Below are 22,777 nucleotides of genomic sequence, written 5' to 3' on the forward strand. Positions count from 1 at the left end.
TCACTACACATATTTACAGCTTCTGCATGCAACACCTACACAGATGACATAATAAAAAGGTCTCCATTAATGATTAGGAAATTAATAATGATAAGCAAAGTGTTGTGGCTGTCATTAGTGATATTCTTGTGTAATGTCTTTCTAAATGCTTTCTTGCACACTCTCTTTATTTAACACTGCATATGTTGCAATGACATATCTTTCAGTAATTAGAATGGGCAAATGACCTCCTTGCTTTCCCACTTCTATTTTTTGCAAATCCTTCAATTCTTGTTTGATATTCAGTGACTATACTCTGAGGCATTATGTTGAACGAGTGTTTGTTTCTTCAGTGATAACTTGCAAGCTCCAGAAGTGTTAAGTGTCCCTAAAGCTCATAAACAGAACTCTTTCTAGAAGGAGTGAAGAAGTAATTGTTTTGGCAACCGCATCTTGGCTGTAAGATACTGGAAATTATTCCAAATCCCAATGAAGTTGGTGGAAATATTTTCACTCTGAGGTTAAGATCAAGCAAATTAAAAGCTGTCAGACTCAAATTCTCTCCGCAGTATAAGTAGTGCTTAATATGTGCTCACTAGAAACTACCTCTGTTTCTCTCTTCTCTAAGCTTTCTTCCAGATGTTGCTATGAGTGCATGCTGTGTTTCTTCCCTCTGAAAATTGAAATTTGCTGAAATGTTAACCAATTTCTATACAGTATTTGCTTTGACTCCAGGAGACTACAAGGGATGCAGGGAACCAAGAGAACTTTGCATTTTTGAATTACCTTAAGGTTAATTCTTGTTAATTAAATTAATTTTTCAAAATATTCCTTAGTCCTACTACTGTGGCTAAAAAAAATTCAAGTGTTCTTATTTTTTTGTACTAGATTTCTTTACCTGACCATGTTTTATTGTCTCATATACAGAGGAAGAGATTATTTCCTATGGAGCTTCATTGTTGGAAAGCAGAGATTAGCTTTCATTGCAATAACATAAGCAGGGAAACACTCTAGGGATTTTTTTTTCCGTAATGATCGTGTATTCCTTTGTGATGTTCCCAGCACTTTGTTAATAATCTGTTCAGACACAAGTAAGTTAGCTGAACTAGTTCTTAATGTAATTAATATATTAAATTATTTTGATCATCGGCTTTGCTGCTGAGACACTCATCCTTTCTAAATTGCAGAAATGAGAGATGAGTCACAGCTGCAAAATTCTGTTATGTTTCCCCATTTCTGCAGTAATTCTTGCCTCAAATAAAATTACAAATGTCTGGATCCAATTATCTCCCTTCTGTCAGGGGTAGAATCCTTATTTTTTATGTAATATTAGGGATTCGGCATTTTTCTCTTGAAAATCTTTCAGAGGAAAGACTGACTGGCGTTGACAACTTCATTTCGCTCAGAAAAAGAAACGTATATATTTATGTGCACCATGGTTATTGTGTTTTGTTTTGCCTTGTCAAGGAGTTTTGCTTAACTGGCAAATTTTTCTTGTCCACTGATGATCCTATAAAAACGAGCACGCTATGCTTACATCTTGAAATCTTGAGTTTAAAAAAAAAAAAAAAAGAAAAGAAAAAAATATTTTTATTTTAATTATTTTAAAGTAAAGTAAAACTTAAAATCAAGTACAGCATGAAATGGGGAGTGGAAGCTCGAACTGCTCTTATAACAGAGATCTTTTTACAGGTAAGCCAAAATGATACAGATTCAGAGACCTCTTCACTAATAATGAGAGCAGTCTCATGATAAAATTTTGCTATCATTTTTCACTGTTATACTGAAGTAAGCAAAGTTGCTTATTTTCTAGTGACTCTACCAGCGTTTTGAATGGACCACAAGTACAAACGCTATCTCTGCAGATTATTTGTGTCCAGTTGCACATATCATGTTGTATCACAAAGGAGTTTTTGCTAACAATTGGGAAGATAAATTCACTCATTCTGAATGTTTCCATATTTTTAAGGTATTCTGGGTGTTCTTTTTTAGAACAATTCGGAAAACCAACTTCAAACTGTAATTCTGTGACTGGTTGCTTGATGTTTCCAACCTGTATCTAATAAATTCTTCTTAATCCCCGCTATGTCTCTCCTGCTCTTGTTCTTTCTCTCCTCATTGTCACTCTCTTTGTCTCTCAGTGGTCAGCACTTAGTGGTGCAGTTTTATTCCTTGCTCTTCTTTCAGGTAATGGGCATTTGCCCAGCTTGTAGCTTAGTACAAAAATAATTAAACTTTATGACTTTGGCTACAGGTTCTTCTTGCTGTTGATGGCAACTTCACTGCATCTGCAGTGAGTGTGTTCTGCCTGATGCTGCCAGCTCCTGTCCTATCTGCTCAGTGGATGAGTACTGGAGAGATGTATGGAGTTCACCAGAGGGTTTGTGGCAAGGATTTGAGTAAGGAGTATGGTTTGACCTTATCTGTTTGAGATTTCACAAAAGCCTGGTGTAAGCCAGAGTCATCCTGGGCTAGGTTGAAACAGGGAGAAAATGCAGAAGATGTTTAACTATAATTCTGAAAAGAAATTAATTTGATACTTTTGCATAGTTCTATTAAATCATCAGTGCAAAAAATGAAGCAAAGCATTACTATTTACACTTGTTTCAGCTGTATCATTAATCTTTATTCAAACATTTACTAACTCAGTGGTTCAATTACTCCTTTACTAACTTGAGCTTTTCTTATCAGACAATTGAGTAAATTTCCTCTAGCAGCATCTGAAAGGAGGCTGGGTCTTTACACAGAATTATTGACTTGTGACATTTGTCATAAGGAAGCTTTACAGAAAAGTGAATAATTGCATAGGATGGCACAGGTCCTTCTAACAAGATGGCAAACTTTGGGGAAAATACTGGGAACAATTTTAAACTGGGGCTGTGGTATGAATAGGATTTGCTCTGAGGTGCTTAGGAGATTAACAGGTAATCAAGAGTATGACATTGCAAGAGTGAGTTTGAATAAAAGTTTATAACCCTTTACCTCCTTTAAGTTTGGCTTCTTGGTCAAAAAAATAATGCTTATGATACATGACCCTTATGTCAGATGTTTGATGTTTTCAAATGTAACTCATCTTTTATTAACAAAACTTCATTTTGAAGGAATAAATGGTCAAACAGTAACCTGGGACCTCAATACTGCACCATCTTTTTGCAATCTTTTGAGGTCCACATATGAGCTCCCAACAGAGCCATTCAGTCTTTGACGTGTGGATGTATATCAAGCCTAGAAGAGTGGTGGAACTGGCGAGCTACTGAAATACATGCCACATTAAGCAGAATGTTTCAGAGAAAAGGTGAGCAGAAGGGCTTTTTTTTTCTTTTTTCAGAAGAATTTCTCAGAATGGCTCAAAGAAAAAGGTAAGTTTGAAAAACCTGAAAAAACAGGATCTTAAATAGTGATTCAGTAACTTGGTTTTTCGGGGTGTAGGAGACAAGGAAGTCACTGACATTTATGGAGAAAAGAAGGATTGGTGTTTTGTGATTTTCTGTTCTATACCTACAGCCTTTCTTTGACGTTCAGGCAGCATCTTGACAAGTGGAGGCCCGATATGTAGCCAGAATGACCAAGTTTCTGCTTCATGTTCTGGTCATAGATAGCTCTACTTGAATGATACTTTGAAGTACTCACAGCGTCAAATTGTTTCAAGTCACTTTTTCTCTGACCCATTTAATTTTGTCTTTAGGAAATGTCAGGTCTGCCTGTTAAAAACAAAGCCACGTTCCAGCAAGTTTTATACACCATGAGATGAGGAAAAATATCCCCAAAGCCAGCATTATTTCACATCGTTGTGTGGCTGTAGTTAATGTTAATGGGTGCAAGGTGGAATATAGGAGGTTCCATATATACATGAGGAAAAAAACTTCTTCACAGTAAGGGTAACAGGACTGGAACAGGCTGCCCAGAGAGGCTGTGGGGCCTCCTTCTCTAAAGACCTTGAAAACCCAGCTGGACACGTTCCTGGGTGACCTAATCTAGGTGTTCCTGCTCTGGCAGGGGGATTGGACTGGGTGCTCTTTCAAGGACAATCCCTGACCTTCTGTGATTCTGTGGTTTTGGCACAGATGCATAATATTAATACCCTCAGCACTTACTGAATGGCTATGGTTACTGTTATTATCTTCAGGTTCTTTACTTTGCTAACTGATATTGAACATTTCTTATTGCCATCAGAGGGACCATTTTAAGGTTGCTTTGAAGGAGAATGAGTAACAATCTTGGATCTTCAATGTAGTGACAGAAGGAAACAATTGATGGAAATATTATCCTATGTGTATTGACGTGTGTGTTCATTGCCATAACAATTTTTGCATTTCTCCTTTTGTAATTCAATTTTAAAATTATACTAGAAACCTAAAACCTCATAATTCCTCATGTATTGAGTAAATTTATATACAAAATAATAGAAAACAGCTGCATCTGTATAGGATGCTGTGAATGCATAGATTCTGCTGGCTAGAGGAAGAGTATCAGTGATTAGAGAATGGTTTCTGCTTGTGGATTTCTTCAGCATTTGTGGCTGTTTACCCTTAGTTTCTGTATGACGTCCCAGGCTGTCTTAATTCATCTCTATTGTGATATTAAAGAATCAGATTTGCAGTGGCAGTCACAAATCATGTAGATTTTTGAAAAGGGCAAAGTTTCAACTTAATCCTGCTCCTAATGATATCAGTTACCAGTAAAGAATTGTTGGAATCCCACCTAAATCTTTCATAAAATGTGAAATTCAGATTTTGAAGTCTTTTTACTTTTTTTTCTTTTCTTTCTTTCTTTTCATGTCATTATAGATCTTTTGAGAGCGTGGGGAGAAAATTGTACCCATAAGAAAAAAGAGCCTACAAAAATCTTGTCTTGTAATTATGGTGCCAAAAAAGAATTCCGAAAACTCACTGCATAATGAGAAAAGAAATAATACAAATGTGTTTTAAAATGAAAGTTGAATATTAAAGCAAAACAATTTTACATTGACCTTCACTGTGCAGTTCTTTGAGGCATGGCACCATGGCCATTGGTTAGGTTTTGGCAGCAGCACAATCACTTTGGTCTGAGTTAATCAAGGCAAAGAAGCACTTTATTCCCACTAATTGGCTTTAACAGTTTCCTCCCGTGGGCACAACTTAAGTCAGTAGATCTGCAATCATTACAGAGGGATAACTTAGCTTAATAAAAGCTAACAAATGTTTTCACTGAAGTGCCAGGCAGCTCAGTACTTGCTTCTCTTTACTGCAAATGTTTCGAATGAGTGAGGTCACGTTAAGCTATTTTGGCTAGTTAGGCAGGGAACCCAGGATGATACTATAAGGTAATGTCACAAAAAAAATGCAAGTATCAGGAACAAATTAGAGCTTGGCACTAATTTCTACGTGAGTCCATTAATCACATCGAGGGACGCTGCCACTCTTAACGGCATTGTAATGAGATGAAGTGTAGTATTCAAATAACCTTAGCAATTGATAATGCTTGTGAAGAATTTTTAATGCATTGCAAATGCAACATTAATTGCTGGAAATACATACATACAGTAGTCAATTGAGATTTGATTTTTCTGGTTTCTAATTTTATTAGCTACAAAATTTTCAACTATGATAGTAAGAAAGGCCAGAAATAGGTTCTTCAAGACTCATTAGAAATATGTATTTCACTAGTATACCTTGACTTGCTGCTGCAAGATTTACTGGGTAATTGATTCTGCTTTAGCATTATTCTGCTTTTGCTGCTTTGCTGACTTGGACGAAGCCTGATTTTTCAGGCAGTGGTCTCCAGCTTTCACATGCTAATAGGGTGCTCTGAGCAACATCTTTCTAGTCAGCCTAAGGGATCACATACTTCTGGAAAGGAATGTACAAGCAATATTAGAGGATCCTGTGGGCAAAAAACTGCTTGTGAGTCATAGCTTGGGAATCACAGATCTAAACCGGGCAACCGTATTAATGTGATGTTGAACTGCTACTCTGAATTAACAAAGTCCTTTGATATCACTGTGTGTATCTTTCCTTATTGCAAGGGTGAAGATGTTGAAAAAGTCTGTGACGCTCTTTTCATTTGTGAAGCTATTTAAAGTACCCACCTAATTTTAATTAGAAGTGGCTTTTTACTGAAAATTCTGGGGCAGAATTGGCTTGCTGATCTGAAAAATTGCTTCATTTGGTTTAAACTATTTGACTCAGTCTGTCAACAGTTAATCATCAGCAAAGACCTAGTGCTGAATATGCTATAAAAATACTATTCTCTTGCTGCGTACACGAGGGAAGAGTACTTTGTAGGGATTATCAATGAAGTTCAGTAAAAACATGAAAGAAAATTCTTCAGTCACCATTTGGCAAGTGACAAACTGGTTCTTTGTTTGCTTTTCTTTTGTACAACAATGTGACTTCTTATGCATTTTGGCAGGTAGATACTTAGTACAAATAGATGTTTTGCTCTGCATCTGAGCTGAATGTATTTGTAAACCCAACCTTATTATGCCTAGAGAGCAGAAGATTAGATATGATGCAGTATCTTTGCTCAACTCAACCCAGAGCTAGGACAGAAACCCTAAGGTTGGTTTAAACAAAGACCATGAGCCAAGTGTCATAATTTCTCATTAAGACCAAAGAAGCAAATGTTTGATCATTACATTTTCTTTCTGTAATACTCATAAACATCATGGTATGAAAAACCCCAAGATGGTTAACAGATGTAAAAGGTGCCATCTTGGGAAAAATCTGCATAAAGCTCTTTCTCAAATCTGCTAGTTACAGCTCAAAGCAGCTAATGAATGAATATTTCCCAAGACATAATGCTTTATGCCCTTGATTAAATATCTTTTATAGCAACCATTGGCATTGCTATGATCCCAGTTTCCCAGTTGCCTTACAAGTACTTTATGAAATTGCTCAGTATGACAAACTCCTCCTTAAATTATTACTTTTGAATAGTATCAAAACATCCTTCTTTTCCTTTTTTTCTTTTTTTCTTTTTTCCTTTTTTCCTTTTTTTTTTTCTTTTCTCCTTTTCTCCTTTTCTCCTTTTCTCCTTATTACCCATGGAACACCAAAACTGCAGGATATCTGTGGGTATGTCTTTAGACACTCTCTTATTTCATGATATTTGGAAGTGAGAAAAAACATTTACAGTAAGAGTGTGCAATGTGGCTGAATTAAAAACATCCCTCACTTAGCTTGTATTTTAATGTTCTGTTGCCTGCTGGAGCTTAACTTAGGATTCTCCACAAGAACAGTGCATATGAAACATTGTTTAGAGCATTTCTGTCTGGAATACAGGGACTAAATTACTTTGCATAGGAAATGCATAGGGAGGAAGGTTGAGTGAGATACGCATAGTGGATGTGTAATTGAAATGCATTATTGGCAACAGTGACCCAAAAAAGAATAGATACAGCTTTCTCTGCTCTTCTCTGTAGTAAAAAGAAACACATGGAACAGAGTGTTGTTTAAACAGCTTTGAAGGCACAGAAGTTGAAAACTGAAAAACTTCATGCGGATTAAGTATAAAGCAAGTTTGATCTAGGCAACTCAGAGCATGTAAAGATGAGATTCCTAAGAAAATCTTACTCTTGTAAATGGTAAAAAAACTCACTGAGAAATTGTCAGATGTTTTTATTAGGGATTAAACAGATGAAGTTTAAAAATATTGCTTGAGTGCAAAATCATTTGTTTGTTTCTAATTTACTTGGAAATATTTACTTTAGAAATAACTGAAATTTTATTTTGCTAGAAACAATCATGAAACTGTTTTGTTTTATTTTGTTTTTACAGTGAATACAGGTTTTTAGACATACTGAAGAACTGAAGGTACTGGGTAGTTGGATGTCTCTAAAAATCAGTGCTAGCAGTATTATGAAGTAGTTCTACCTGATGTCTGACCAAGACATCTTTTAGGGGAATTGTTCTTTGCTGACAATGGAAATATTTCTTTCAATCCACAAACCTTTGTGAATGGTTTCTTTCAACGTGAAAACGGTACCATTTTTGTCATTTTTAGCCCAGGAGCATGGAGGTGGATCTACCTCCTGCCTCACCACAGAGGGCTGTGCTGCAGCTGAGGTTGAAGGCAGCATGGGGCAGACATGAATGAGGGCAGAATGAAAAGGATTGCTCTTTGCCTCCCCGTGACATAAGCAAACATAGATTAGTGATGTCTTTAACACAGTTGAGCATGAACATTTCTCAATTGCCAAAATCACACAACAATGAAATGGATTTGCCACTGGCACAACACTGTGTATAACATGCAAACTAACATTTCCCCATTGTGCAAACAGTTTTACAGTCTATCTTTCTCAGTAAGTCTTGCACGGGGGAAGCTTTCTTGAATGAGAAATCACAGCAGTGCAGCATTATTTATGGGATTGTTTATACTCTACACATGCTACAGAAAGAAAAATGCTACTGTTCCTGTTATAATATGCAGTTATATTTTTAATAATGTGTGTAACTCCCAGAGAAAAGTCCAGAAACAGGTATTCTTCATCTCTTTTCCAATCTGAAACTTCATAGGCTTTGTTTACTTTGAAACGCAGAGCTCCCCTCAAGTTTTAAAAGGTTGAAGTATATTTATTGTGCAACTTAGTGTTCGTAAGAACATGCATGACATTTATTCTGACAGCTTGTATACCTGCCTTGTCTGAGTAATTCCTCATAAAAAAGAACAGATCACAAGTTTTAGTAGAATAATTATTCAAGATCAAATAATTTCTTCAGTCTGTTATGCAATTGTGCAATGGAAACATGAATCTAAGTCTCATTTTTTAAAAGCTTGGACTGTAGAAAGACCCTGAAGTGCTATAATGGAAATGGTAAAATACCTTTTAAGAGGCCAACATTTTACTTAAAGGGGAGACTAACTTTATATTAATAATAGGGGCTGTCAGGAGAATTGAGAAACATTAGAGAGAGCAGCTTGTCACCAGACACTTTCCCAGCAGGGCATGTTTTAGGAGATGGAATTTTTTAAGAAGATCCTATACATCACATCCTGAAGCTTGGAACTCTCCTGTATTGCAGAACCTGGAAAGGATGAATCTTGTGGTAAGATTATAAGCTGCGAAACTTGTGCATCAGGTACTGAAAGTGACTCCAGTTAACGTTTATAGCTAACAACACGGAATAGAGACACCCAAGAAAAGACATGCACTAGCTGTCTTTGGAGGCACTGAGAGTTCTCTATGATGGACTGTCTGTTCCAGTAAATGAAAGTAAGTTCCAGGTATCTCTTCATTATTGCACTCGCCAGACTGCAGAAAAATGCAGCAAGGTATTTGAATGGCAAATGATGTAGTGGTAGGAAGCACCTGATCATTTTTCTTCAACAAAACAGGAAGATAACAAGGGGACGTTCAGACTTAATGGCCTGTGCCTTTAGCTTTGTGGAGTGCTAGCAATTTCAAATTCGATTATTCCCAATAAACAAAGAGGTATAAAAATTATTTGAAATAGGTTTTGTATATATTCTTCCTACAGATCTACATCAGTTTCAAGAGAAATCAATGAGTTATCAGATTATCAACAATTTATAAGGTTATGCAATTATAAGATTATCAATACTGTGTACACTGCTGTCTGGCTGTGACTGTTTTAATTTTTTTTTTTATTATTTATTTAAGATATTACTTTATAAAAGATTGACTTACAGAATTTATTTTTTTTAATGGAGACTATAAAAATATATATATAACTTCTCAGCTTCATTTGCATGACTGTTGTAATAAGAAACATTTAATTGCTCTTAGCTTGTCAGGTTTTGGACCTGTATCTGTTTGATGACTTGCCTCAACTGAACAAAGAAGTTATGAGATGAAAGATGAAAAACGAGCATTTCCTTGCAAGATTTTTATGTGCTTTAATTTAATAGATATATATATATGTAGGTATGTATATAGTCATTTCTCATTTTCCAATAATTCTGTTTTTGAAATCTCATATCAGCCTGTATGGATAACAACTTGATGGAACTGGAGGATCTGAGGTTATTTTCTAGGAAGATCTTTCAGAGATTGAAGATGGGAGTTGCATGCAATGTTGCTGAAAACTGATTGTCCAGTAAGAGCAGCCAGAGCTGAGAGCTTTGCATATGAAGAAATAGTGCCAGAATAACATCTGAGAATCTTCAGCTCCTTTTTCTGCTGCATTATTGTAAGTACAAGCCCCTGGCTTTTGTGTCATGACTCAGTGTGTCTGTCGTATGCAGTGCCACAAACAGCTCTCCGCTGGACTTGCTCCACAGCTCTTCACATACTCTTGCAAAGCAATGACAAATCAGACTGGTTCATCTTTCCTTTTACTTCGTAGTCTTTTTCTTTATTAACATGACAGTTTTTTTAGGACATTCCATGGAGTTCAGTACCATGATCAGAGAGATGGCAGACATTTCCCCCAGTATGTTCGTGCCTCACTTATGTCTTTCACTCACCCACAGGCTGAAGCTAGCAATGATCTGGGGGCATAGTTCTTAACCTCCTTAGCGAGGGAAGCATTTGCATGTTTTATGCAACACAAGCATCTAACGCAGCCATTTTTCTGTGACTACGATTTACTGGAAGTTCTGTTTGGCAATGCAAATTTGCAAATGCAAATGCAACAGCTAGTTTGGAAGGGTGTTAAGTATTTCCTAGACAATATCAGAAGGCAGAAAGAATTTAAGTGGATGTGTCTCTCTGAAGTACGGATAATTATCGATGTCATTCCTGATAAGGCTGAAATGGCGGTAGTTTCTAATTTAAGGGGAGAGTCTGCTCCATACACTGACAATTTTGAGAGCTTTAGCATCGCTGTGGAAAAACTGGTGAATGAAGATTCCTTTCATTTTATGTTGGAACAGATATACTACTACATATTAGACAAAGCTAACTAAATCAATATTTTCTAACAAAAAAAAATAGTGTCTTTGATTTTCTAAAGCCTTATTAAAATTAATTAAATACTCGGGACCTGTTTTGTGAGGAAATCACGAAGATGACAGATTAAAGTTTTTGTATTAGTATTCTGTATTTTAATGAAAACATGATAGTTATTCCTATAAAATATTCCCTTAGGAAACAACTGATAGTGCAGTCAATATAGCTGTGACTATAGTACCAACAGTTTGACAGCTGCCTTATTTTATCTATGCACATCATAGATATGCGTCCTGACTGTACTTAGGTTTGCAACAAACGCTAGACATGGACATACTATTCCTGAGTATCAATTACTAGAGTTTTTAAAACTTTGTTTCCTACTAGACTAAATGTTGAGACTTGTCTGCAGTTTTGGAGATGGAGACTTTCATCATAGTTTAGACAAAAGACACAAAAGCTCTTGCAGACTTGTGCCAGGTCTCTGGAAATAGATTTGTTTCTGCTTTGGGCAATTATGTGATCTCTTGTCTATACAGGTGCTGGCTGGTTTTTGCCAAACTTGACATGGTTGTGTGACGTGGCAGCAGGCAAATAGAATGGCTGGTTATCAAAATCCACCTTGCAAAAGAAATGAGAAAACAACTAGATTTGGGTCCTGAAACTGCTTGCTCAAGGATTTTTGTTATGTAGATGATAATCATAGAATCATAGAATGGCCTGGGTTGAAAAGGGCCACAGTGCTCATCCAGTTCCAACCCCCTGCTATGTGCAGGTTCACCAACCAACAGACCAGGCTGCCCAGAGCCACATCCAGCCTGGCCTTGAATGCCTGCAGGGATGGGGCATCCACAGCCTCCTTGGGCAACCTGTTCCAGTGCCTCACCACCCTCGGAGTGAAAACTTCTTCCTAATATCCAACCTAAACCTCCTCTGTATCAGTTTAAAACCATTCCCCCTTTCCTATCACTACACACCCTCATAAACAGCCATTCCCCCTCCTACTTGTGTGCTCCCTATTACCTTCTAACTTGAGTTGAAAGTTGGAGTTATATTATATTTGACACAACAATTTATATGTAGCAGATGCTAAAAATAATACAAGAACGTAGCGGGTACTGAAAGGTATATATTTTTTAAGTCTGACATCAGTATGGAGAGATAGGTACAATTATTCTCTCACTGAATTTCCTGCTTACTGCTAACTTAAGCTGTAAACCTTTAGAGTGATGCAAACCGATTTAGTAATGCTGCTCCCACTTAACACTAATAAGACATTTACAGATAATTTCCTGTGCACCAGCTGGAAAATCTGCCACTTAATATAATCTAAACATGTATTTATAGCTTAATTATTCTCTGCCATTAGACAAAACGCAATATTGCATAGTTCTGTAAATTTTATATGATATTCTGTAATAATCTGTAATTGCTCTTCTTGGGGAAAAAGAAAAACAAAAAACATTCAAAATGTTTTGATGTTGGATCTTTCGCATTAAGATAAACCTGGCCAGGTTATGTTTATGTAATTCATAAAAAAGTAACACCAGAAACAAAGGAAAAATGCAAGGAACGCATGACTTTCAAGTTTCAAGATCTGGTAGAGGTTGCTAAAAATGAGAATATTTTAAGTAGGTTGAACTTTCAGTTGCGTAAAGAAATATGAAGGAAAACATCTTTTGGAAACTGATAAGCAATTCTCAAGCATATACTTGAACCTGATCACACTGGACTCATATAAAACATAAAGAACATATAGATCTTGGTGTAAGTAGTTGAAGAGAACAGACCTGTGACTGAAACATCATACCATCCTTGCTGTTTAAAAACAAATCTATTTAAGTGATAAAAATACATCTTCCCTACTTATAATGATGTTCAAAGAGGCTTTCGTGAGCGATCACTGAATTATGAAAAGCAGAAAGTTTCACAGCTGCAGTAAAAGACAGGAGGCTTTTTTTTGTTTTCTTTTCTCTGTCTTCCCCAGGTGATCAACCAAAGTCAAAGGAAGGAAAGAGAAAATTGCAAACTCATGAAGTGGCCTTTGAGATTGAAAGTAAAATGTTCAACTATTGAGGCTGTGTTTAAGACCATAAAGGCTTGCAAATTACTTAGAGGAAAACCAGTGTACAAGAATTCCCAGTAATTGTGCAATGGTTACATTTGATGCAGTGTATTGGTTTTCAAAATATTTTCACGCCAGAGGAAAAAAAGGCAATGCTCAACTTGAGAAATCATTGAGAAACTGTAGGCCTGTTACATTGCTTACTACTGTTGATCAGAAAAGGTAGTTGCTATGAGCTGCTAGAGGTTGCTAAAAATGAGAATATTTTAAGTAGGCTGAACTTTCAGTTGCTTAAAGAAATATGAAGATTTCTGCAAGTCAGGAAAGAAATGATCTTCCAAATGTCATGTGGCACGACTACTAGTGTTAGGAATACCAAATTAATCTGGTATCCACCTAGTGCAAACATTAGAAGAACGTTGTACGCTGAAAGAACCAAGGAAATGACTGTGAGAAACACACATCCTAAGACTGATGGAGCCAATGTTATTCAATGAATATGATTCGTAAAGGTGATTAAATTTCTTTTTCTGTACTCAAACATGCTGTACTGTAAGTCCTTATTATCATAGCAAGAAAAGTGATTAATTAGATGAGTGATTGTTCTCAGTATTTTAGTAAGTATAATATTGATGCAATATCTTCAGTGATCTATGTTGCTTAAGACATTGCAAACATTTCTAACACTGGGTGCTGAAGTCTGGTCATATAGGCTTTTATACTTTCATTTGTGTTTGTTAAGATTACTTAAATACGTTGATTTCATTTCAGGTTTGAACAAATACCTTTTATATTTTGGATTAATTACTTCTATTTTTATCAGAACTTTCACATTTCCTGTTTTTTTAGCCACGAAAGACCAACCCAAATCCTCCTTACCTCTTCTTGAGGCTCTCTTTGTGTTCAGTTTTCACAGAGTGATGCATCAGAAGGGTAATATTCTTCTCAGTCATTTTGAATGCATTTTCTAGACATTCTTTATAATGTCTAAAAAATTGGCTAAAAATATCTGTACCAAAACTTTTCTATTTCCCATTCCTGAAGAAATAGATATCTACTGCCTCTTATAAATCAGTTCTACCTGAAATAGGGATACTCTATATGATGACTTAAACCTAAATGTTTTTCCAGTACAACACTTGATTCTTTACGGCTTATAACATCCTTCACTGGGGAGAACTACGGAGTTTTAATATTTATAATACATAGATCCTTATTTATTATCACTTCTGAGTTCTAACAGCAACTGTTACTGATATGAGACCTTATTTGCCTTGGTTCAGCTGTCCTATTCTGCATTTTAGTTTTCTGTATCATTTATTTTGGCAATGGAAGATTTACACGTAGAATCACACCTCAGAAAAGAAATTTATGAAGCAAAAATACAACCGTAAGAGTCCTCAATTAATGAGTTCTGGGTCCTTAAAAGACCAATGTGTAGAGCTGGGGTCTATTTGAAAACCTTTCCCTCAGAAGTTAATCACACTTGCCTTTCTTAAAAGTATTTACAGATGCAAATTATCTTAGAATTCAGGATGCTGCTGGATCCGCTGCTGTTTCCTGATACTCTTCAGTAAAATCAGCAAGCACTGAGGTATCCAAAGAAATACATTTAAAACAAGTTTTTTTAATTTAGTGTCTGGTTATTTTCTAAAACACTTAGCCCACTTTGGAGAGACATTCTGAATTACAACATCTTCCTCCTTTTGTGTGTGTGTGTGTGTGTGTGTGTGTGTGTGTTTGTCTAAATCTAATTGTATTTGAGTGTGACTGTGACTTGTGCAGCTGAATATATCTGCCTCAGTCTTAATGAAAACACAGCTGATGACATAATGAGGAAACAATATGCAATGAAAATGGACCTAGAGAGTTTCTTACAGCTTCTATAGTAGATGGGGGTGGAGGAGGCTGAGCAGTCTGCCATAGTTAGGTCACCAAAGGCAGTCTTAAGATATTGCTTTGATCCCTACAATTTATCTGACTTTAGCTTTTCTTAGGAGATTGCATGATGGCTGGAGAGAAAAAGTCTATTACATCTATGAGTAATTAGAGTGCCATCTGCTTGAGGGACATAAACTTACAATATAGCACATACAGTTAACATACTTTACAACAGTTAAATCTGTATGCCTCCAAAAAAGTTGATCCTGTTTTTCTGGCAGAACGCTGACTTCTAGTAATCTATCTTGATATTCTATTTATATAAGAGCTGCAACTCTCTAACCTTGCATACAAGGTTAATGAATGTTGATCTGACTGCCCTTTTTACTTCCTGTGCTTTGCACAGCATTGAAAAGGTGGCAGATTGCTAATCGGGAGTGCTTGACACTTTGTGCAAACCCAGAGGTGAGAAACCTCTGTTTCACAGAAATGATAATTACATGTAATTGCAGCCATGGAGTATTTAACTATGAGTCACAGTTAAAGCATTCATCTTTTCTGCACATCTTCCTTGCAAAATGAGACAGCAATGTACTATGTAGCATTTCATTATTCACAGGACCTTCTTCATTGTTTTAGCTATGACACTGCATCAGTAGATTGTCAAGCTGCAGATGGCAATAGTTCACAGTGACACTATCTTTATGCTTGTGTACTAGATAGGATACTAGTTTTTTGTAATTTTTTTTAAGCAAGATTTCTTGTCTTTTTTATTGCGAGTTTTATATTCATACATTGTACTGAAGTGGTGTTTTGCACTTGGACCTCAATCTTCCTGATTTAGATCATATCCATTGAACACATTTTCTTCTAAGTTTTTAGAAGAATCTTACATTACTAGAAGACCATGCCTCTTAAGCAGGTGCTAGCTATTTTGAACCAGTGTAATGCTGATGTGTCGTGAATTGTGATACTTAAGCAACTGAGTATCTGGAAAAGCAGTCCAAATATCTTCTGTGTCTGAATCACTGCAAAAAACTGATAAATTACATTACTTTTGCTGTCTCTGGTCACTGAATGGAAGATGCTGCTGGCTGTTTCAGGCACAAGAATATGGGAATCTGGACTGTGGCACATAAATGGGTGTGCTGGATCCAGATGGGATGGAGTGTGTTTTTCTCATAGCAGCCCATATTGCACTATGCTCTGGATTTGTGCCTAAAGTAGTATTGATAATTCCTCGGTGTTTTGGCTACTGCTGAGCAATATTTGCACAGCTCTGAGGTTTAATTCTTTTTCTTTATTTTTCTTTTTTCCAGTCTGCTGTGCCAGTGAGTAGCCTGAAATCCACAAGGCACAGAGAGAGGACACAGCCAGGACAGCTGACACAAACTGACCAAAGGGACGTTCCTATTGTATGACTTAGTGTTTGGCCCAAAAATCCAAGGAAAAGGAGAAGAAAAGGGAGGACAACTTGTTCTGGATGCCCTCTCTAAACAATTGGTAGAGAAGAAGGTTATCAGGAGTAGTCAGCATGAATTCTCCAAGGAAAAATCATGCTTGATTAACCTGGTAGCCTTCTGTGATGTTGTCACTGGCTGAGTAGTGGGGGGGAGAGCAGTGGATGTTGTCTACCTTGACTTGAGCAAGTTTTTTAACACCATCTCCCAAAACATCCTTGTTACAAAACTTAGAAAGATGTGGGAGAGATGAGCGGATGGTGAGGTAGATTGAGAATTGGCTGGTTGGTAGAGCTCAGAGGGTTGTCATCAATGGTGCAGAGTCTGGTTGGAGACCTGTGAATAGCAGTGCTCCCCAGGGGTCTGTGCTGGGTCTGGTCTTGTTTAACATCTTCACCAACAACCTGCATTAAGGGATAGAGCCCACCCTCAGCACATTTGCTGATTTACATAGCTGGGAGGCAGTGGCTGGCACAACTGAAGGCTGTGCTGCCAGTCAGCAAGACCTGGACAGACTGGAGAGTTGGGCTGGGAGGAACCTGGTGAGGTTTAACATGAGCAAGTATAGAGTCTTGCACCTGGGGAGGAGAAACTGCATGCATCAGCACAGGTTAGGGGATAACCTGCTGAAGAAGAACGTGGGTGTTCTGGTGGATAACAGGCTGTCCATGAGTCAGCAGTGTGCCCTCATGGCCAAGAAGGGCTAGTGGTACCCTGGGGTGCATTAAAAAGAGTGTGGCCAGCAGGTTGAGGGAGGTGACCCTCTTCCTCTACTCTGCCCTGGTGAGAGCACATATGGACTACTGTGTCCAGTTCTGGGATCCCCAGATCACGAAAGATAGGAATCTCCTAGAAGGAGGCCACTAAGATGATTAAGGGCCTTGAGCGTCTCCCCTGTGAGGAAAGACTAAGAAACCTGGGTCTGTTCAGCCTGGGGAAAAGAAGACTGGAGGGGATCTGATAAATATCTTTAAGTATCTAAAGGGAGGTGGGAGGCAAATGGATGAGGCCAGACTCTTTTTGGTGGCATATAGTGGTAACAAAAAGGAGCAGTAGCCTAGAATTTGAACATTGTTCCACACTAACATGTTTGTAGTGGAAATGCTAAGTCACAGTCTGAAAACATAATTGAGCACCTGGTGGGAAAGCAGGGCTAACCCACAGGAGCTCAGGTGCATGCAGTGCATCTCTGTGAATAAAAGGGGTGAAGCCAGAATCCACGCAATCCCAGATCTTATTTATAGGTTGGCAGTAGAGGCAAAGGTATCTTGCTGGAGATTGCTGCATGCTAGAGACCTTCCAAAGGTAAGCAGATTCTTTTCTTTGTTTCTGTGTTTATGGCTGCTGCGTTTGAGCTTAACCTTATTTGCTGTAGCCTAGGGTTTTGTTACTATGCTGTCATATTGCTGAGTTTTCCATCATGTTGCAGTGTTATACATGTGGATAGAGCTCTTTATGGTAAGGATGCCTGAGTACTGGCACAAATTGCTTGAGGGGGTTGTGGAATCTGCTATGGAGATATCCCAGATCTCCCAGATGATCATCTGTGACCTATTGTAGGAAACCTACTTTAGCAGGGGGTGAGACTCAACGATCTCTTGAGGTCCCTTCCAACCTCTGTAATTCTGTGGTTCCGACAATTCTAGTTGTGATACCTGTCCTTTCAAGTAACTGTTATGTGTGCTGATGCTCTGCATTCCAGGACATCTGCCTGTAAGTGTGAAACAGTGAGTGAATTACTTAATTCACTTTGCTTACATGTTTGGCATTGCTTCACCCATTTATCTAAACCTGCAGACTTTTAGCTTCTGCTCTTCTGCTTCTCTCTCCCATCACACTGTAGGGAAATTAAATAAGGGGCAGGTTGAAGTTTTATCTGCTGATTGAGGTAAGTACATTTACTTGATCTTTTTTTTAGCATGGACTATTTCATAATTATTATAAATTAAGATGCTGTGTGTTTTTTTTTTTAATTATTTTGAAGTTCAGTTTTTCTGTTTGTTGGTTGGTTTTATAAAACCAAGCCTTCATCTCCTCAGCTATGCAAGAGATTTCTTCAACGCTCACTAGGGTACAGTTTGTTGTGATTACTAAAAGCCATGATGCTCTTTCATTTTCCATGAAAAGGAAAATGGAAAATTAAATCTAGAAGTCACCCAATTATTTAGATTAGTGTAAGCCTAACAGGATATTTTTTTTCATAGTTGAAAGGACCTAGCAAGACTAGTCAACTTGACAGAGGAAAGTAAAAGCCATGAAGATTAGATATGCATTGGAAGTTACAATAAATAAATAAATTAGCTGTAGCTAACTAGAGAAGGATAGGCTCATTAGTATTATAGTATACACTATAATATATATAGTATATAATATATATAGTATTCTGTAGTTCCATGGAAACATTTGTTTTAAGCATAATACCTCTTTATTTCCAGTTTTCAATTCATGAGAATTGCTGTCATTAAAACAGGAGTATTTTAAAGTTCCTCTTTTTTTTAAAAAAAAAAAAAAAAAAAAAAAAAACACACCTTTTTCACAAATGTAAAATGAGAAGCAGGGAAGTATCTTGTTTGAATAGTTTTTTGTTGTTCATTTGTCGCCATCTATGATGTCCTGGACACTTGCAAAAAAATTCAGTAAAAGATCTATACTCTGAAGGGCCATTCAGAATTAAGGACAAACAGGCAAAGGTTACTGGAAGCAGATATTGGTGAAAACAGATCAATGTGTAGTAAGAAGAAGATTAAAATATAGATGTTCAAGTCACTAAAGATAGGATTGGCATACACAAAAACTTTGTATCATGGGGCTTTTTTTCTTCTTCTTAAAAGAAGGTCAGGATCTCTGTGGTGTCTCCAATGGTATTTCAGGATGTTCTCATTTGCAAATGACATTTTGCTGTTGCCAGAATACCTCTATTTTCTTCTTGATACCTTTGCTTTCCTTACCAGCTTGGCAGCTTCATAGGCACTTAAATACTGATTACATATGTGCTATGAAAGGGTTTCTGTTTCTGTTCATACTGTAGAAAAAAATCTTAAGAAGAGGAATTAAAAAATAAAAAAGGAATATTGCTGGTTAAATAATAGCTGCATAATATTTCTTACTTGAAAGTAGTCTTAAAATCAGGATAACTTAATTTGGCGTTACTTCTATCTTCTTTCTGTCCTGGCATGTGAAGACTTCAGGTTGATTACTTCAATACCATGCGTTTCCAGTTCTCTTCGTTGACCTCGTTGACAGTGTGTGTGGGTTGTTGCGACACTAGGTCCACCATGGAAGATAGATTTCTTAGTCTGTGCAGAATATCCTACTAAACACTGATGATTTGCTGCCATTATAAAACTAACAAGATCATTAATATGAAAATTGTGCCAAAGATTGATTGAGAAACAATAAGAATAGAAGTTCATAATAAAAATGTTTAGCCTATGTAATCAATATCCTGTACTTATATAAACATAAGGAGGGAAGTCTCAAAATATCAAAGTAATTATTATGGTATTTTCTCCTCCTGGGAAGGGTAATTTATTCTGGGAAGGCTGGTGGATGTATTATAACTTAAAAAAAAAATAAATTAAAAATCTCATACACTGTCAATTTCCCTTTAAGATGCCCTTCTCCACAAAGCTTTCAGTACATCTCATTCTCCAAGGAGTAATTAACTTTCACACCTTTCTGCTGTGTGTGTGTGCGCCACGTGTTTGTGAAACAGGCAGCAGAATAATGGCCATGAACAGTACAGAGAAAACTCCTTCCTACAGAACATTAAATGCATTTGGTAGTAGCTCATCATGTATTCTGACAAGAACGAAGTAATACCTTGTGATGAAAATGGGACATATGGGTCATCTGAGTCCCACTATTTATATCTCTAGACTTTCTACCTAGTAATATTCCTTTTCTTCTAAGTGCTTGTGTAATTGATTTCGAATATGTTCATGGCTACCTCTTTTGTGGCTGCTGTTGGTGGTCCATTTCACATACTAATCACCATCTGTGCCAAGATGTTTCCTAAATGCCTTTCATGCTTAGTCCTTTCCCAACTTCATTTTATGTGTTCTTACTTTACAGTCTGCAATATCTCACTGAACACCACCAGCACCAGCCCTTCTCAGTCCTGGTCTTCCAGTGCTCCAGAGCCCCGCTGGAGTCTTTTTCTTTAAATTCAAATTTATCTGTTTCTGTTAAATTCAAATTTATCAGATATAAATGAACTTTTCTTAATCCATTTGATATTAACATCTAAATATTTCTCTCATTCTTGCAGTTTCTTCCACGTTGCAAAGCATGCTTCATAGAAGTCTAAGATTGGAGAAATGAAAAAGAATGATTGTTTCAATATTTGTCTTCATTTCTCTTATATACTGATTGATGTTCTTCAATCAACTTAGTAGATGCCAGAGTTTAATAACCTGATTGCTGAAGTACTACAAGAACACAGGTAATATTTTTGGACTGTCTCAGAACATCATTTAAAAATTGAATTTATTATGAGGGTTTACGGAGTCTTTTGCATGAAGATTTTGGTATGAAATTTTAACAGTGGAGATGATAATCAAGTTTCTTCTTCATATGAAGCAGGAATTAACATTCTGCTTGTACGCAAGTATCTTTTTCAAATTTAATTACTTGATCTGTCTCCAACTTAAATTCTCGTTTTGCTCTTTATTTCTCTGTGCAGCATGTTTTGTGGCACATGTCTTCATATTACTACTGGTTCTTCCTCTTCATACCTTTTGCATTTTACCTTCTAACTCTGTTCTACATTTTTCTTGGTCGTGTATTTCATTCAGTACCAGGAACGTGTTTTCACTTTCCCACAGCTCAAAATACTCCATGAAATTTCACCTTTGGGTGAGAGTTCTCTAACAAGAGTAGTGATATTTTAGTGTCACCCTGGCATATAGGAACCAGTCAGTCGACTTCATCTAGTGCTTTCTATGTGTAGATCCAGCTGAATGTTACTACTTTTGGTTCCTTTTCAGATTTAAGAATGTACAGATTGTGGTCAGGAAAATAATATCTGCAATCATCAGCAGTAGGTGTTTGATCAAGAATAACAGAGACAACAACATAAGTAAAACAGAGGCTAAAAAGACACTCTCAAAACACCGAAGATCTCCAGAATTGACTGAGAGCTACAAAGAGAAAACAGGAGAGGTTTGTTGCTGTTTCCCACAATCCATTGAGAAGTAGGAAATATTTCATATAAATCTAAAAGCTTTTTGGTTACTGAACCATACAATGATTATAAGGGGATAACAAACCACCAGAAACATTCCACCACTGAAACAGAGCAAGAAAAAAAAAATCCAAACAAAAAAAAGACATGCAGAACTGTGATTCCTTTGTATTTAAGCTGAGAAGATGTTTTTTCCTGATGGCAGAGGTATTGATCATTTTATCACTGAGTACTAGTGTCAGCAAAACTATTGTGTGATGACAAATTTTCCAAATTTATGTAGACAATCCAGAACAAATAAGAGTATAAAACAAATTCTCCTTTCCTCTGTTAAACATGTGTGTGATTTTCAGTATACTATTCACCCTTATTTATGTTGCTATGTTGCTGCTCAGTTACTACTGAAAAATATCACCTTTGAATTTTTAAATCATGACTGGATTTTAATTTGGCATGGAGATAAAGGCAAGTTTTTCACTTCATCTTGCATTGAGAACTTGAACTATAAATAGTAAACTTGCTTTTGCTTGCACTCTAAAGAACTTATTTATGAAGAATACCTTGTTTTTTGCTTTCTAAATATGACGCATACAAATATGGAGTGAGCGGCACAAAAATCCTTGAGTGAAATACATTTACATTAAATGGACTTAGTATACTGGAGTAGCTTTATTCTTATTAAGCTTGGTGCAAGACACAAGTACTAAGAGTTCCTTTGCAATAAGCTTCAAGTATCTTCACAGGTCAAGAATAACCTTAGTTTTGAAATGGAAGAAAGCAGAATGACGTTTTAATTTTTCAAACTTCAGAATGTATTTATGTAATTGTAGTTTCGATACAAGTGTTTACATAGGATTTACTCATTGAAATCACCATGAATGTTTCTTGCCCTTGATCTCGTTTTAGCAGGGGAGTATTCCTTAAAGTTTCTTTTTATTCCCACGACTATTCCATGACTGTCACTCCAGCATTGAAAACACTTATTCAAGTGTTTGTATTTATTCAAGTATGTATATTCAAGTATGTATTTATTCAAGTCTTCAGTGTTAATTCAAGTATGGTGATTTCAGGTTGAAATCTATGCTCTGTCCAAATTAAAGAAGAGATCTCAATTAAGGGATCCCGTACCCATAGAATGTCACATCCACAGCATTCTTAGAGTTGGTGTCTTTGGTTGTTTTTTGTTCTGTTTTTGTTTCCATTGTATCACCAAAGTTAGTATCAACTGAACAAATGGATCAGAAAGGTCATTAAAGACATCCCTTAATTATTTTCAGTTTGCATTTACTTCCTAAGTAGCTCAATCTACTTTTCAGTCAGCTATTTTTGTCACATTTTCTCTTAAGTTAACTAATTTCTAGCACCATTAAGCA

The sequence above is a fragment of the Centrocercus urophasianus genome, unplaced genomic scaffold (assembly GCF_019232065.1).
Source record: "Centrocercus urophasianus isolate 14NV4802_14NV808 unplaced genomic scaffold, USGS_Curo_1.0 seq_32, whole genome shotgun sequence".
NCBI classification, from domain to species: Eukaryota; Metazoa; Chordata; class Aves; order Galliformes; family Phasianidae; genus Centrocercus; species Centrocercus urophasianus.